Genomic DNA, 19,696 nt, shown 5'->3' with positions numbered 1-19,696 from the left:
CGACTGGGCATATCAGTGACCACGATAATGTTGGGGAAAGTAAAGGCGACTGGGCATATCACTGACCACGATAATGTTGGGGAAAGTAAAGGCGACTGGGCATATTACCGACCACGATATACCCAGGGCATAGAAACATTTAATTATTCTTCCCCTGCCTCATGGACCACTTTACTTTTACTTTACTTTTGTGATATTAACGATATGCTACAAATTAGAACCATCTCTCCATAGTATATTTAGTGTATCTGGTTTGGACGATTGAAGGTTCAATGTTTCTTCTTGTGCAGACCAAGATAATGATATTTGTTTTAATTAGGTTTAATCACTTGCCTTTTAATAGCAGTTACAACTTATGACAAAAACATTAGCAGTTAATTGGTCCGAATGATTTTTTTTCTTTTGAAGTAAGATATAACAATCAAATACACTCATTACCATTGTACGTAATTAAAATAATAGACGTTTCTAGTAGATAAGTACCTATCTAATGAAGACGTTACATTGTCACAAGTCAAATCAAAATAAAATGAATTTTAATATTTAACCCAGTTTATTTATGTTTTAATTTACAAGTGATCGCTGCATCACGCGATGAAATATTTAATTTTGGAAATTATTTTTTTAATTAGATTTCTGGTTTGATGCCGTAGACTCCTCACTCTGGTTTGGTTTAAATTTCTATACCGTGTAACATATAACAACTGCACTCGAGGGTTCCCCCGGTACAAGTTGTACTTTCCAAACACCCAACAGCATATGTATCCTCTGGACAACTATGACAATTTTGGATGGCACAATCCGAATCTGAACTGTAAATTTACAAAATTATACATACATGACAGCGGAATATAATAAAATTATAAACATTCCTTATGTGTAAATATCTATTTGTCTATATTTATTCATTTTTTTTAAATTCTGTTAACCCTTTATCTACCGGCAGTACTTAATTAAGCGCCTATATTATTACTTTCTCATATATACGAAATATAAAGAACGTTTTGTAATCGTGCAAAAAAAATACATATTTTTGCTAATCTCGACGTTTTACACCTCTCTTAGTCGGAAAAATACAGTTTTGCAATCTTGTCCGTATGTCTCTGTGTGTGTGTGTTTAAACACGATAACTTGAATACCGTTACAGCTAGGTTAATGAAATTCCATATATAAGTATTATATCAAAATCGTAGATTGGTTTCAACATTTTAGTGAAGTCCGATAACCGGAAGTGAAACTTTTTCTACTTTCAATTTAAAAAGCCTGTAACGTGAGTACTTTTTCAGATAGAAACATGTAATTTCACATGTAAGTAAAAGCTCTAAATCTCCGCCTTCTGTAAAACTTTGAGTAATTTCCGTTAACCGGAAGTAGGAATTTTTGCTATTTCTTATTTCTCTAAAAACTCATGTAAATTTATAAAGTACTAATAATATTTCGCACTATTATACACATTTTGCTTTGCGTTCTCTTGGTTTGCAATTCTTTTTTTTTCACGAGATTCTGTTCTATTTTAAAAAGTTTAAGTATATAAAAATGGATGAAAAATATTGTCTATATCCAGAGTTATCCCCCGTAGTGTCATATAAAAATATTCTAGAAAGTTTAGGACTTGATCGCCATAGTGTGATATATCTATAGTGCTCACCATCTAAATTAATGATATAAAAAATTAATATTAAAGGTGTTATAAAACAATTTTCATTTTCCAAAAGTATAGTGTCAATTGACGGCATGTGCATCAAACAAAATTGAAAAATTTATCCCCTTCACAAAAAGCCTTTTTTGTGTCTGAAAATTGTTTACTTTTTGCCCTTTAGCACCAATTACGTCCCTTGATAAATTAGGAAAACACAGTTACTTCCCTTTACAAAAAACATTACCGGGGGGGGGGAGAGGGTAGGGGGGTAGGGGAATACTTTTTAATTCTTTTTTTTTTGGGGGACAAAAGTAATCACATAGTTAGCGTGGATTGATATAATTAAATCTGGTAATTAAAACTCAGATATTTTAATTACTGCCTTTTATTTATTTTACACACTAAATGTCATGTTTACTAATTACTTTTTAAAATCAATAACAGTTAAGGAACCAGCTCCTAAATGTTCTCTATGTTTATTTCTGTATTTCCGTTTGCGGATAAGCTTGGGGTATTATAATAGTTAACTAAATTGAATCAGACGCTTCCGACTGCTCCCCGGCAGAATTCAATTTGCGCCTTGGGCTATCCTGTGAGCGCTATAGTGCGTACTATCGTTTTAAAAAGTGCGATAGATTATTGATAAAAAAAAATTACTCTAGTCTCTAATTGAAACGAATCCGGGCGTCCTCTGGCGCCCCGACAGGGTGTTAATTGGCACCCGGGGCCTTCGCGTGTCAGCTATGAATATGTTAAGGTACTATAGTCGTTTACTAAGTTGAATAAGTCGGTTCCGCCGGAGACTCTGCTTGGTGCCATGCTGTGCCCCGAGGTTAGACTGTCAGCACTTTGCACTTATGTTTGCATTTAAGTGTGTGTGTATGTCTGCGTTTATCTGCATTATTTTGTGTTACTGTTTTCGTTTAGGTTTTCGTTTGTGTTTTATATTTGTATTTGCGTTTGTGTTTGCTATTTTCTTTTCTTTTCGTTTGTGTTTTTTTTTTTTTTTTTTTTTTTTTTTGGGTTTTGGTTTGCGTTTGTGGTTGGTTTAGTGTTGGCATTTGTGTTTGGATTTGTTATCGTTTGCTCTTTTGCTTGCCTTTGTGTTTTCTTTGTGTTGTGTCTGCGTTTGTGGTTGCGTTTGTGTTTCGTTTGTTTTTATTTATGTTTGTGTTATGTTTGCGTTTTTTGTGTCTGTGTTTTTTTTTGGTTGGTTTTGGTTATGGTTAATTCGAAAAAAGAATATTTCTCCTAAACCCGGGAAGTGTCGGGTATATGTTGACTACTAAACACACAAGTCAAGGTCCTTTACAGATGTTTTTTTTACAAAGGCCAGTATATGTGTTTATGTATATGTACTTTATACTTTATACTTTACCTGATACATCCCCCAAACTTCCATGTGTCCTCCTCCGAACTGATATCCGAACTGACCTTCGAACTGACCGGGTACGTGAGACAAAGTATCAATAGTATAGATCGCAACATGCTGCTAAATATAAAAAGCATATGTAAGGACACATGCTTATAATCATATTACAAATAATCATTAACACACACATTGCTTGAGACATAATAGTAATCGTCTCGGTCATACTGATCAATAATATTTTCCATTTTTTTGCGACGTCCTCAAAATTGGCATAATGCTAAGGCTGTTGAGAATACCTGACACGTTGTATCGCTAAAATAAATTCATGTTTTCAAAAAAATACTAGGACATCATATTGGAGGAAACAAAAAAAAAGTTTATTAAACTATGTATATATAATATTTTTGCTGTAGGACGCTTACCGGAACAATTAAAGTAACTTTATTTTAAATAATTATAACACAAATATTAAGTCTTACCTGGAATACATTGGTGGATGTCTGCAAGAAATGTATGAAAGAAGCGATAAGTTTTTTTAAAGGGTAGCACAAGATTACATGCAGAGGCGGAACTAAAAGATAATAAGCTTCTCCGTAGCGCCCATATAAAGGTAAAACGATTTCACATTTTGTTTTTTTAATTGAATCACCCTCGATCAAAGTATATTTATTATTAGACAAAACCCCACAAGAACTATGGCGCAAACTTATTTAGGACCTACAACACACGAGTCTTTAAAATATTTGAAACTCATTTCATAACTCTCAAAATTCGTAAAAAGTGTAACTGGCATGCCAATCAATAGCATAATATGTAATGTATAGTGGTTTCAAGTGTCCGCTATGTAATAACGTTTATTTATTTTATATTGTTATTCTCCCTCTATCTATCTATCGATATATATATATATATATATATATATATATATATATATATATATATATATATATATATATATATATATATATATATATATAAAGAAATGTATGTCTGTGTGTCTTTTATGCATTTGTTTTTTCTCTATATACGTATAAATAAAAGTCGATTGCGTTTTGACATCGTTCATCCGATCGGCATCAAACTACGGGAGTTGATTAGAACACTTCAGATGAGGTTTATGTAAAAAATCATTTTTAATTTTGCAAGGGCGGCTCCCGGCAGGATGCGATTTGGCGCCCTGGTCTTTCCAGTGAGCGCTGGCGAGTACGTTTGTTCTAAACAGTGTGATAGACAATGGATAAGATGGGGCGTTACAGTCGCTCACTAAGTCAAACCAGGCGTGTCCGCCGGCGCCACGGTAGGGTGCTATTTGGCTCGAACAAAAATTTCAGTTTCGGCCCCCAAAGGCTCACATGGGCTGCTGAGGGCCCTGTAATAATTTTTTTTTAAATAATCACATACATTAACCAACGTTAGATTTTTAACTGGGTTGTTTCCTTTTGTCCGTAAAAAAATCCTAACAATTTCATCACTTTGGGAACGAATCAATTAGCATCTATTTTTAGACGATCGAATCAGAAATTGAGATAATAATACACCATTAGTAACGCTAAAAAATTCCATCAGTCACACTGATGTTTAACGCGTTAAAATGTTTTTCGACGTGGTAAATAAAAAACCCTGTTGATTTGTGTCACTTTAGCGAATGATGCAATCTGTATCATTGTTTCAGGATGCTATGTGGCGCTCTGTGTTATCCTGAAAGTACTATTGCGCCTGTGTTAGTTTTAAGGAGTCAGTGGCCGTACGCGGTGCCTCTGAGGTAGTGTAATCGGAAGCTCCTAAGAGCGCCTTCTACGTCCCTGACACACGGACAGTCTCCGTCCCTGACACACGGACAGTCACTGAAGTGTGCTTTACCTCATTAATTTGGTGAGTGATTAATGTACACTCAAGGTTTTCTTGCGGTAATGTAGGTAAACCCGTGTCCCGATATTTATGATCCAAGCGCAGGCATTGTTTACATTTAAATCACTCAGTTTTAGAAAACAAGGTCCTGCGTTTATGTTTTGCCGTTATGTTTTCGTTTAGGTCACGTTTATGCCTGTGTTCATGTTTGTGTTTGTGTTTATGTTTCCGTTTATGTTTATTCTTATATTAAATCTTAATCGTCCATATTTACATGTAGACTATTCATTGAAAATTGTATACATTCCTAAATTCCAGACAGATATGATGGTCAAACAAATTTCCCAATTAAGAGCTGAGGCTAAAACCAAACACCTGCCGAAAGACACAGATTAAAGTCGGCAAATGGGGGTGGATAGGGCATACCATGAAAAGTGGAGAGGGAATCACTAGAAAAGTGTTAGACTAGAATTCCCAGGGGAAGAGAAAAGTAGCCCGGTCAAGGAAATCCTGGAGAAGGACGGTAGATGATGAGGTAAGGTCTGCCGAGCTTACGTGGGCGCGAATTAAGAGCCGCTCTAAACCCAGTCTGTTGGAGAGGTGTGGTAGCAGCTCTTTGCTCCCCAGGAGCCACAAATGAACAGGTCAAACAGACAACACATAAATATTTACCTGAAGGCTGTAGGTTTCTTTATGCGGTCTCAACAACGACTGTATGCAGCGTGTTATGTGTCTGTTGTACCAGCTTATATTATAGATCTAAATCAGTGGTCTACAAACTTTTCAGCCTGAGGGCCGCATTGACTATCAAATATCGGTTCGGGTGTCAGAGTTATTTGAAGGCACCTCTTTGGGGTGGCGGAGGCCTTTAGGTGGACGTGGAGATCAGAATTTAGATTTCCCTCTCTTCTAGTTTTAGGTTCAGAAAATTTAGTGACTAGTTATGTCTGCAGCAGAGGCCAATTTCTATACCCACTCTTCATCAGACATTAATGGCTGTGACTTGCCTTTACTTTCCAGGAAGTCACCTATTTCCTTTCTTAACTTAAATACTCTGCTAAGAGTTATATCACAACTTAGCCATCCTACTACTCTGTATTATGGTAAATCTTACGATTCTTTGCCTGTATCTCTCAACGTGTCACTGAATTGTCTGTGGTTGAGCCCATGTAACTTCATGAAATTCTCCATCTTTACATTTTCCGTGGACAAAAGATCTCCGCGGGTCGGAAGAGAGGACCTCGCGGGCCGCATCCGACCCGCGGGCCGTAGTTTGGAGACCCCTGATCTAAATCATAGCTTGAATGGTTTGTTTAGAAGCGGGATATAGGTAGGCGGATAGGTGGTGCGGGACTGGGTAGAGGTGGCGGACGGGTGGGATAGCAGCGGGGAAGTCAGTGGGGGACGACAGCGGGTAAGAGGTGGGTGGTGGTGTAGAAGACAGAAGTATTGAGTTAGGTGGTGGGGGACGACAACGGATAAGAGGTGGGGGTGGTGTAGAAGACAGAAGTATTGAGTTAGGTGGTGGGGGACGACAACAACGGATAAGAGGTGGGGGTGGTGTAGAAGACAGAAGTATTGAGTTAGGTGGTGGGGGACGACAGCGGGTAAGAGGTGGGTGGTGGTGTAGAAGACAGAAGTATTGAGTTAGGTGGTGGGGGACGACAACGTGGAAAGGCCCGTGTCGTATGGTAGAGGTGGGGGGGGGGGTGTGGGGCAACATCGATATTGATAACCACAGCCAATGGTAAAACCGTCATTTGATAGGTCGAGCGCTAACTAATCGAAAAAAGATAATACGATTCGCATTTCAAAAGCTTGTTTAGTACAGTCTATAGTAAAGCCGTAAAACCTCATCATCTGATGTGGAATTAGCTGTCTAGCTAAATTGAAGACAGCTGGATAGCATGAGAATTGCTGCCTAGTGTGGGGTTAGCTGCGTGGCTGGTGTGAGAATAGCTGATTAATTTGTGTGAGAATACCTTTCTAGCTTGTGTGGAAATAGCTGTTTAGTGTGAGAATAGTTGATAATTTTACGTGAAAATAGCTTGATTGTGTGAGAATAGCTAGTTAGGGTAGCTGTTTAATTGGTTAGTTCTATGCTGTAAGGTGATGCACTGTTTAATCCCCGAAAGACAATGTAATATATAATATAGTTGACACTTTATGACTGAATAGCTATAACAGAGATAGAATCGATGAATAGATGCTCCGAATAATGTATAGAAAATATGTTGATGTGGATGTTGTGTAGCGACATAGATGTGTATAAGGCACAGCCATACTGTTGAAGTGAATATTGTAAAACTGTATAGGTAAAAAGGAAATCTTACAAATCTAATTCGACAAGGTGAAGCGTAGATTTCTATAGTATGAGACCATTGTGAAGGTACTCTAAGGTCATCTGACGGTCATCATGACATTATGAAGTGGGCGTGGTTGACCTCTAGCAAACTAAATTACAACCTTAAATGCGTTCTATTACGTTTTGTTCAATTCTTTACACATTAAGATCATCAGAGCTTCAATGTTTATTATAAACGTTGTATTATATTATACCTAAAGCCTATTGATTTTGTATAGATAATTTAAAATATATTTCACAAGACCTGTAAAACTGCGTAGATAAAAATTTGGGTCATATCGTATGGTGTGGTCACACAAGACGTTGGTTTGTTTGTCCCATGGTCATTTTTGCCTTGTTAATTATTCCATAGTTTAAAACTTTATATTGCACGGAGTGGCCTTGCGGTAGAGAGCTGGACTGCTAACCCGTGATTCTCGAGTTCGAATCCGGGTCAGAAGACCGTCCCTGGGTCTGGTGGGTACCTAACTCACGTTAGGTTGTGTCATGGTGGCTGGGCATAGTGCTGACCACATTATTCCTTCGTATGCCGAGTTCACATAAACAAGTGAAGTTTACTTTTATTATTTTTCTGACGTGGTTGCGAGCCCTTAAAGTCAACTCAAAAAATGTGTTCATCCTGTGTTTGTAGCAAGTCAAAACGTTCAAATACTCTAACTTATCCTAACCCAGGCTAGGCCTGTAACTAGCCCCTGATGTCCAACATTCATCATTTTGTTGGTGTGACAACAAATACGTGACATTTGAGCGATTAACAAAAGCGAGGGGGTTACAGTTGTGTGGGATGATAGTAGTGGTAAGAGGAGGAGGGGAAGGGGTTAAGAGGCTGTGGAGATAGTGTCTAAATGTGACGGAGAGAGGGGGGGGGAGAAGAGTTTGTAATATGTTGGATGATGGTGAGGATTTACGGGGGTGGAGGGGGGAATTTAAAAGGTTGTGGTGGATTTTCGTGTGAGGGAGATTAGTGGGGATGTGGTGGATGTTAAGTGTGAGGGAGATTAGAGGGGAGTATGGTGGATGTTAATTGTGAGAGTGATTATGGTTGGTGTTAAGTGTGAGGGAGATTAGTCGGGATTATAGTGGATGTTAAGTGTGAGGAAGATTTGTGGGGATTATAGTGGATGTTAAGTGTGAAGAAGTTTAGAGGGGATTGTGGTGGATGATGATATCATTTGTCCCGATATATTTTGTCCTGGTATCTTTTGTCCGTGAGATCATTTGTCCTTGAGATCATTTGTCCTGAGATCATTTGTCCTGAGATCATTTGTCCGTGAGATATTTTGTCTGAGATATTTTGTCTGAGATCATTTGTCTTGAGATCATTTGTCATGGAACTATATATATATATATATATATATATATATATATATATATATATATATATATATATATATATATATACATATATATACATATATATATATATATATATATATATATATATATATATAATACTACAATAATATAATCAATAACAAACAGTTTAAGGTTAAATTAGGACATATACTTAACACACTCTAAGTCCACCTCCAAAACCACACGCCCACCGACCGCCACACACCCTTACACACCCTCTGTCACCCGTGAACCGACAATCCTTCCGTGATAATCTCTCGGGCTATAACTATAATAATATACAACAAGAGGTACCTGTCGTTCAAGGACACAATTCACAAACATACACAGAGGACGCTACATGTAAAGGACGTAACATAGTCTAGATCTCTACCGCTAGGCCACTCCTTCCCCTGTTTGTATTCTTTAATCATTACTGTGATCTTCATTAAACACTTTACTGTGTGTTTGCTTAGCTTAATACTTTACTGTGTGTATGCTTTACTTAACACTTTACTGTGTGTATGCTTTACTTAACACTTTACTGTGTGTATGCTTTACTTAACACTTTACTGTGTGTATGTTTTACTTAACACTTTACTATGTGTATGTTTTACTTAACACTTTACTGTGTGTATGCTTTACTTAACACTTTAGTGTGTATGTTTTACTTAACACTTTACTGTGTGTATGTTTTACTTAACACTTTACTGTGTGTATGTTTTACTTAACACTTTACTGTGTGTATGCTTTACTAAACACTTTATTATGTGTATGTTTTACTTAACACTTTACTGTGTGTATGCTTTACTTAACACTTTACTGTGTGTATGCTTTACTTAACACTTTACTGTGTGTATGCTTTACTTAACACTTTACTGTGTGTATGTTTTACTTAACACTTTACTATGTGTATGTTTTACTTAACACTTTACTGTGTGTATGTTTTACTTAACACTTTACTATGTGTATGTTTTACTTAACACTTTACTGTGTGTATGCTTTACTTAACACTTTACTGTGTGTATGCTTTACTTAACACTTTACTGTGTGTATGTTTTACTTAACACTTTACTATGTGTATGTTTTACTTAACACTTTACTGTGTGTATGTTTTACTTAACACTTTACTATGTGTATGCTTTACTTAACACTTTACTGTGTGTATGTTTTACTTAACACTTTACTGTGTGTATGCTTTACTTAACACTTTACTGTGTGTATGCTTTACTTAACACTTTACTGTGTGTATGCTTTACTTAACACTTTACTGTGTGTATGTTTTACTTAACACTTTACTATGTGTATGTTTTACTTAACACTTTACTGTGTGTATGTTTTACTTAACACTTTACTGTGTGTATGTTTTACTTAACACTTTACTATGTGTATGTTTTACTTAACACTTTACTGTGTGTATGCTTTACTTAACACTTTACTGTGTGTATGCTTTACTTAACACTTTACTGTGTGTATGTTTTACTTAACACTTTACTATGTGTATGTTTTACTTAACACTTTACTGTGTGTATGTTTTACTTAACACTTTACTATGTGTATGTTTTACTTAACACTTTACTGTGTGTATGCTTTACTTAACACTTTACTGTGTGTATGTTTTACTTAACACTTTACTGTGTGTATGCTTTACTTAACACTTTACTGTGTGTATGCTTTACTTAACACTTTACTGTGTGTATGCTTTACTTAACACTTTACTGTGTGTATGTTTTACTTAACACTTTACTATGTGTATGTTTTACTTAACACTTTACTGTGTGTATGTTTTACTTAACACTTTACTATGTGTATGCTTTACTTAACACTTTACTGTGTGTATGTTTTACTTAACACTTTACTGTGTGTATGCTTTACTTAACACTTTACTGTGTGTATGCTTTACTTAACACTTTACTGTGTGTATGCTTTACTTAACACTTTACTGTGTGTATGTTTTACTTAACACTTTACTATGTGTATGTTTTACTTAACACTTTACTGTGTGTATGTTTTACTTAACACTTTACTGTGTGTATGTTTTACTTAACACTTTACTATGTGTATGTTTTACTTAACACTTTACTGTGTGTATGCTTTACTTAACACTTTACTGTGTGTATGTTTTACTTAACACTTTACTGTGTGTATGTTTTACTTAACACTTTACTATGTGTATGTTTTACTTAACACTTTACTGTGTGTATGTTTTACTTAACACTTTACTATGTGTATGTTTTACTTAACACTTTACTGTGTGTATGCTTTACTTAACACTTTACTGTGTGTATGTTTTACTTAACACTTTACTGTGTGTATGCTTTACTTAACACTTTACTGTGTGTATGCTTTACTTAACACTTTACTGTGTGTATGCTTTACTTAACACTTTACTGTGTGTATGTTTTACTTAACACTTTACTATGTGTATGTTTTACTTAACACTTTACTGTGTGTATGTTTTACTTAACACTTTACTATGTGTATGTTTTACTTAACACTTTACTGTGTGTATGTTTTACTTAACACTTTACTATGTGTATGCTTTACTTAACACTTTACTGTGTGTATGCTTTACTTAACACTTTACTGTGTGTATGTTTTACTTAACACTTTACTATGTGTATGTTTTACTTAACACTTTACTGTGTGTATGCTTTACTTAACACTTTAGTGTGTATGTTTTACTTAACACTTTACTGTGTGTATGTTTTACTTAACACTTTACTGTGTGTATGTTTTACTTAACACTTTACTGTGTGTATGCTTTACTTAACACTTTACTATGTGTATGTTTTACTTAACACTTTACTGTGTGTATGCTTTACTTAACACTTTACTGTGTGTATGCTTTACTTAACACTTTACTGTGTGTATGCTTTACTTAACACTTTACTGTGTGTATGTTTTACTTAACACTTTACTATGTGTATGTTTTACTTAACACTTTACTGTGTGTATGTTTTACTTAACACTTTACTATGTGTATGTTTTACTTAACACTTTACTGTGTGTATGCTTTACTTAACACTTTACTGTGTGTATGCTTTACTTAACACTTTACTGTGTGTATGTTTTACTTAACACTTTACTATGTGTATGTTTTACTTAACACTTTACTGTGTGTATGTTTTACTTAACACTTTACTATGTGTATGCTTTACTTAACACTTTACTGTGTGTATGTTTTACTTAACACTTTACTGTGTGTATGCTTTACTTAACACTTTACTGTGTGTATGCTTTACTTAACACTTTACTGTGTGTATGCTTTACTTAACACTTTACTGTGTGTATGTTTTACTTAACACTTTACTATGTGTATGTTTTACTTAACACTTTACTGTGTGTATGTTTTACTTAACACTTTACTGTGTGTATGTTTTACTTAACACTTTACTATGTGTATGTTTTACTTAACACTTTACTGTGTGTATGCTTTACTTAACACTTTACTGTGTGTATGCTTTACTTAACACTTTACTGTGTGTATGTTTTACTTAACACTTTACTATGTGTATGTTTTACTTAACACTTTACTGTGTGTATGTTTTACTTAACACTTTACTATGTGTATGTTTTACTTAACACTTTACTGTGTGTATGCTTTACTTAACACTTTACTGTGTGTATGTTTTACTTAACACTTTACTGTGTGTATGCTTTACTTAACACTTTACTGTGTGTATGCTTTACTTAACACTTTACTGTGTGTATGCTTTACTTAACACTTTACTGTGTGTATGTTTTACTTAACATTTTACTATGTGTATGTTTTACTTAACACTTTACTGTGTGTATGTTTTACTTAACACTTTACTATGTGTATGCTTTACTTAACACTTTACTGTGTGTATGTTTTACTTAACACTTTACTGTGTGTATGCTTTACTTAACACTTTACTGTGTGTATGCTTTACTTAACACTTTACTGTGTGTATGCTTTACTTAACACTTTACTGTGTGTATGTTTTACTTAACACTTTACTATGTGTATGTTTTACTTAACACTTTACTGTGTGTATGTTTTACTTAACACTTTACTGTGTGTATGTTTTACTTAACACTTTACTATGTGTATGTTTTACTTAACACTTTACTGTGTGTATGCTTTACTTAACACTTTACTGTGTGTATGCTTTACTTAACACTTTACTGTGTGTATGTTTTACTTAACACTTTACTATGTGTATGTTTTACTTAACACTTTACTGTGTGTATGTTTTACTTAACACTTTACTATGTGTATGTTTTACTTAACACTTTACTGTGTGTATGCTTTACTTAACACTTTACTGTGTGTATGTTTTACTTAACACTTTACTGTGTGTATGCTTTACTTAACACTTTACTGTGTGTATGCTTTACTTAACACTTTACTGTGTGTATGCTTTACTTAACACTTTACTGTGTGTATGTTTTACTTAACACTTTACTATGTGTATGTTTTACTTAACACTTTACTGTGTGTATGTTTTACTTAACACTTTACTATGTGTATGTTTTACTTAACACTTTACTGTGTGTGTGTTTTACTTAACACTTTACTATGTGTATGTTTTACTTAACACTTCGGACAATCCAATGCCATCGAAATAATCTTAAGCACAGACATAACGTAGCAAGCCGTCGCTGGGGGCGTTCATCAATGTCATAAATAGGAAAGTTTCATTCTCTACACCCAGGGGCTGCATGGGTCCACACTTAGTTCATCTATTTCAGTGGTTTCAAAACTTTTTCGTGTGGCGACCCCCTTGTATAAAAAGTAAGTGACCCGCAACCCCCATAGAGTTAAAAAGCCGAAATTAGTATAGAAATTAACTTAACAAACACTAAAATAAGATTTTCAAGTAGACTTTCAATATGAACTACCCTTGATATCTCTTTAAACCATGAGTAAACTTGCATGCTATTTACTAAACATTCGCGGTTAAGTTTTTGTTAACGCCAACCTATGTCATCATCAACATTCAATTTATTTCTTATTTTTGTTTTTAATTGGAGAATAGTGTAGAAATAAATTCTCGAAAAGTCAATCAATATTACGTTTTGGTATGAGTGGTGAATACTACACCAAATTTGTGTGTGCAGTTTTTCATCTTACGCGAAATCATTCTGCAAATCAAAGAATTCATCTTGTAATTCATCGGGAACGCTGGCAACATCAAAGGAAGCAGAGAATGGGTAATGTCTCAATGCAGATTCTTCTTTTTTCAGCTCAGGGAAATAGCAAAAATCTCGGCAAGAGATTCAAGATGCCCTGAAATCGCTTTTTTCAAAAATTTAACTATTTCACAATCAGATTCATCTACCACACTGCAGAGTTTCTCAAATTTACAATATTTCCTAGATTTATTTTCTTCGCCAATTTTGCAGCTTTGATAAAAATGCCCCGAGATTATCATGGAAAGTGACAATACTCTTTCATTTTTCCTGAAGCTTCAGTCTAAGCTTATGTTGATGTTCGAATATATCTGCAAGGTATGATATGCTCTCCAACTACTCATGTCGTTTTAAGTATACCAAAAGGTCTTGATTAGTTTGCACTTCCAAGAACAGTTTGATTTCAGATTTCAATTCAAAAACACGATTCACAACATTTCGTTTGACAGCCAGCGTACTGTAGTGTAGAAAAGCAGAACATCGTGATCTTTATTAATGTCTTTGCTCAGTTCTTTGAAGGCTCCAGATTTAATATAATTTATGACTTTTTCTGTTTTCTGAAAACCCGATTTTGACCTAAACATAGATGGCACACCATACGTACAAACCCCCACAGCCGTTTTAATCATCCAGTTTCATAAAACGTATTTATTTTCTCCATGCTATCTTCACAAAATAGCAACTCTTCTTTGCTAACATATGAATGAATATATGTCTAGCAACAGCGAATACGAACTCACGTCTGTTGATTTATCAACTTGAAAAGCAAACAATGGTGAAAGCTTGAGTTCATTAAAACATTTTTATTTAAAATCTACGGACATGTCTGCTATAAGCCGCTGAATAGTATTATTAGGCAGAGATATTTGTTGCATCTTTACTGCACTGGAATCCCTAAGAATTAACTTCACCATCTTCAACATGCAGCGTTCAATGAGATTTTCTTCTATTGTGTTTTTTTTTTTTGCTTGGCATTTTCTATCACGACTTCATATGACGCTTGCACTAATGCTGTGTTTCCTTGGTGAAAACTTCCTGTTCTATCAAATCTCTGACGTTTGCAACTAGCTTCATGCCGACGAAAGACCTCCATATCTTTTTTGGTGTGTTGCGAATGACTCGTCTCAAATGACGGTTAAGTTTTGGAGATTTCATAAACTCGTGACTGAGAACAACTTTGTACAGCACGCATGGCCTCTTCCCTATTCCATTTCCAGTGATGTTAGTAAAGCCGAATATCAGATATTCTTCTAAATATTTATGTTTTACTTCTCATTACTAAGGTTTTGCATACCAGTTGCCGACCCCACAGAGAGGCCCTCGCGACCCCCGTGATCTATTTTGTGTAGAGTGCTGTTATTCTGTAGTGCCACAAATCACATAAGACTTATATAAACAATACATCAATATGGAACATTTTTAAGGAAATAATTCTCAAAAATTAACTATGCGAAAAAAGTCTGTGAAGAAAGTAAAGAAACACAAATTAGATTTGAGAAAATGTTTATGTTTTTTGTTTGTTTCCATTTTCTTTTATTTGTGATGTAACAAAGAATAAAAGGAAATGCAAATTCTTTTGCGTAGTGTTTTGTTTACATTTGTATGTGTAAGCTTTTGTATAAGGAGCAAGTGTTCCTAGTTGAGTTTCAATAGCCGCGTGTGTACAGGCGAGCTACCTAGATGAAGGCATTGGCGAGCCACCTGGATGAAGCCATTGGCGAGCCACCTAGATAAAGGCATTGGCGAGCCACCTAGATGAAGCCATTGGCGAGCCACCTAGATGAAGGCATTGGCGAGCCACCTAGATGAAGTCATTGGCGAGCCACCTAGATGAAGGCATTGGCGAGCCACCTAGATAAAGGCATTGGCGAGCCACCTAGATGAAGCCATTGGCGAGCCACCTAGATAAAGGCATTGGCGAGCCACCTAGATGAAGTCATTGGCGAGCCACCTAGATGAAGCCATTGGCGAGCCACCTAGATGAAGTCATTGGCGAGCCACCTAGATGAAGCCATTGGCGAGCCACCTAGATGAAGTCATTGGCGAGCCACCTAGATGAAGGCATTGGCGAGCCACCTAGATAAAGGCATTGGCGAGCCACCTAGATGAAGCCATTGGCGAGCCACCTAGATAAAGGCATTGGCGAGCCACCTAGATGAAGCCATTGGCGAGCCACCTAGATGAAGCCATTGTCGAGCCACCTAGATGAAGCCATTGGCGAGCCACCTAGATGAAGCCATTGGCGAGCCACCTTGATGAAGCCATTGGCGAGCCACCTAGATGAAGCCATTGGGCTGTGGTCAGGCTTGAGTAGACGCCGCCATACGGAACTTAGCCCTAGGTATTGTTCTGTTCGCCCTGTCTACCATGGTTATTTTGAACCTTTTTCTCCTGGTTCGGATTTGAAACTTCCGAGGGTCGGAAATTGTTTTAAGTATATATTTATTTTTATTATTTTCTATTTCGTAGGGGCTGGGGTGGTGGACGTGGCACTGCACCCAGAGGCGTAGCGACCCTTCTCGGAGCCCGAAGACAATTTCAATTTGCACCCCCCCCCCTCAAACTTTCGATTTCCACCCCCTCAACCTTTCAATTTATTTTTCCAAGCCATTTTGGCGCCCCTTAAGGTCGGCGCCCGGGGACATATGTCCCCCCGCCCGCCCCCCACCCCTCGCTACGCTACTGACTGCACCCTCCCCCTCTCACCGGAAATGCTTGAATGTGACGTTATTACCAAATTTTGCAACGGTTTCGGAAAGTTGAATTTTATCTTGAACAAAAAGTAGACGGCGTGGGAGACACGTAAATAAAAACAGTAATAAAAAATATTTTCTATTACGACAGATTTCAAATCTTGATTAATATTAAACACATTTAATGAACATAAGTAATTTATGCCAACATTAAAATCAGTTTTATTATGTGTTCACACGTGTATATGTACTTTCTTTGTATGTTGACATTAATAACATACATCCACACTATCAATAATAATATCATAATCCAAACCAATTAACCAATCTAATTGATCAAACTATTGAATCAAGCTATGGTACAGGGAAGCTCATAGCTGCTAATTCCCAGCGTACCGAGTTCGGACCTTTGGGCAGATGAGGCACAATACAAACCACTAGGTGGGGCAACTCCAAAATCAAACAACTGCTGCTTTGTAGTTTATTCTTGTGTAGACAAAGGCTATGGAAGCAAATCAAGAAAGAAAACCAGGCTGAAACCGGAGTCAATGGGCCATTTGGCACATAACATGTTGACAGGAAATACTTAAAAGTGTTGGAAAACATCACGTCCAACATCACAATAGCCATGAAAAGCTGGTTCCAAATGGTTCCAAATTTTTGTTACCCGAAAGCATATTTTTTTCCAACCAAAATTGAATATTTGTGAATAAGTACAAAATCACGGTTTTATTAAGGCTAGAAATTGTTAAACATATAAATACTAATTCTAGTAATTTAATAGTAATTTAGCAAACACTTTTATCTTTAATTTGGATTAGTAGAGTAAGGGTGAAAGGGTTATAAGTGATGTTATATTATTTAATATAAATGCAATAGGCCTACTTCGCCATACACCAAAAATCACTTTGGTGTATTTTTATCATGGAAAACAATTGTTCTGACTTTCATTGTTTTACTCTCCCTGGCCATTGCAGTTGATATCAAGGACAGGTTGAGGGAATTTTTTTTTAAATATTTGAATTGATACAAATATGAAATGAGTGTAATAGATGGTTCCCAAACAGCTTTAATTTTTTTTAATGTAACTTTAATTTTATCGCTTGCCATATTTTGTTAAAGATTTCTTTAAAAATTTAGTATGGTTGCATAGATTTTTCAAGACCATTAAAGAAAAAGAACAAAAAATTCTAAGGCTGTAATTGTTTCATTGAAAAATTGTATATTAAATATAGAAAATTGTCAAATGAATAGTATCTTATTTTTATCTTAGCATTAAAAGAAAATCTAGTGAATTGTTTTTACAAGCTTTTATTTAACTCACTTCCTCTGTCGTCAGTCTGTCTAGACCGAAACGCAGGAGTGAAAATTTGGACAGTTCTACTTGACCGACACGATTCACAGTTGGCACGTGAGTCAAGACATGAAGACAATGCAATCTGAAACTAAATTTGACTTAATTGGATGCCTAATTAATTTTTTATAATTTATTTAAAATTTGGACCGAATTAGTAGGCAAGTCTATCCAATCACACCACACGCGTCATCACGTTCCATAGCAGCGTCATCACGTTCAATGGCTGCCCATCACGTTCACTAGGCGCGCAATGGTTTTTAGTCATGTAACTCTATTGCAAATAAAACATGTAAAGTACTGAAAAAAAATTCATAAAAAACGTTTTAATAACAAGCTTTTATGTAATAATGCACTAAAAAGTAGAAAATAAATTATAGACTACTATATAAATAACTAGAAAGAAAAGCGTGGGTATCTTCCTTAACATTAGTAAAGGTATCAAATAGATACTAAAGTGACCCACGCTTTTCTTTATAGTTATTTATATAGAAGTCTATATTTTATTTTCTACTTTTTAGTGCATTATTACATAAAAGCTTGTTATTAAAACGTTTTTTATGAATTTTTTTTTTATTGCATACTGTCGAAGTAATGACTGACGTCAATTGTATTTTATCAAATCACAAGATGATTTTATTTTTGTTTTTATAAAGTATTTAGCACACCTTAAAATTTCACGTTTTTATTTATCACACTTATGAAGTTTGTTTATACAAGGCAAAAAATGCAAAGCAGTTTTTTTACAAAAAATATTCACATTGGGTACAAAAATCGACCAGCAAAAATATTCCCATTGGGTTCAAGAATTGGCAAGCTCATCTTAAAACTATTTCACTATTTTTTCTCCTGGTACAATTAATTTTAAAAGATTCAATTACAGGTATAACGAAAAAAAAAACATTTAACTATATTTTCTTAATTGCCTTTATTAAAATAATTAATACATCGCAATAGTCATAATTATATTGCTCGTATGGCATTCTATGATCCAAGACTTATTTACTGCCAGTTTTAATTAGCTCTTGATTAGAGTACTTTTAACTTCAATATAGTTGACTGGTATTTAAAAATCTTTAATGCTAATTTTTTTTCAATGTATGGCATAGGCATATTATATTTTTGCTGCTGATTTTTTCACCACGCCCCTATTTGTTGTTTAACTAAAAATGATCAAATTAGTTTTAACTTTATTATTTCCTGTAAGCAGAATTGTTACAACTATTGTTATTAGGCCTACAGCATCGATACGTTTTTACCACATGTGGTTAGTGCCACAGGCGCGTTATTTAAACCACATTCTGCTACATTATAATAATCAGTGGCTTAACTTTATGATAAGCTCCACCCTTTTAATTAATATAATTAACTCTCCGGTAATTACAGCTCACCTCTAACAACATGACGTAGCGTTAGATTTAAAAAATCAATACATTTAATTTTTACCCATCTAAACTCTTAAGATTTATTCAACACATGGTTCTTCAACTATTTGGCCTATTAAAAGACACATTATCTGTAAGTCTGAAACTTCATATAGCTACATTTATGATGGAATCAAATCTTGCAGTAATACTATCAAATAAATTGTAGTTAGAAATTTATTAGATTGACAGTAAGTTTTGTTCTGCACAATTTATAAATGGCGAAATATTCATGAGAATAATACTAAAATCTTGTTGAATACCTTCCGTATTTGAAAGAAAGAAATTATTAGATTGAGTTTAATGTTTTTTCTTTAACTTCCATTTGTAGCTATACATTTATAAGACTACGGTTAAGTTTGTTCTATACTCGCTATAAGTAAAGTATAAGTAGCTAAAACTTGATGAGACTACGGTTAAGTTTTATTCTAACCCAAGATATATCTAACTAAAAATTGATTAGACTATGGTTTTTGCTCTAAACCTTCCATACGTAGCTGGAATTG

General features: G+C 35.0%; 1 long non-coding RNA gene across 2 annotated transcripts; it reads right to left on the bottom strand.

The window, feature by feature from the left end:
- Positions 1–535: 535 nt before the first annotated feature.
- On the bottom strand, positions 536–5,626 carry LOC131930243 (uncharacterized). Of its 2 annotated transcripts, none has more exons than XR_009384102.1 (4): positions 5,532–5,626; positions 3,491–3,511; positions 3,018–3,131; positions 536–812 (listed from the first exon to the last, which is right to left on the bottom strand). It is a non-coding gene; the product is annotated as an uncharacterized LOC131930243 (long non-coding RNA). The 2 variants fall into 2 exon arrangements; XR_009384103.1 differs by having other exon boundaries at positions 3,018–3,128.
- Positions 5,627–19,696: the final 14,070 nt, after the last annotated feature.

The sequence above is a fragment of the Physella acuta genome, unplaced genomic scaffold (assembly GCF_028476545.2).
Source record: "Physella acuta isolate Inbredline_101_S28 unplaced genomic scaffold, ASM2847654v3 ptg001744l, whole genome shotgun sequence".
Classification (NCBI taxonomy): domain Eukaryota; kingdom Metazoa; phylum Mollusca; class Gastropoda; family Physidae; genus Physella; species Physella acuta.
The sequence above is the reverse complement of the archived record's forward strand: the minus strand, read 5'-3'. Positions and strand labels throughout refer to the sequence as shown.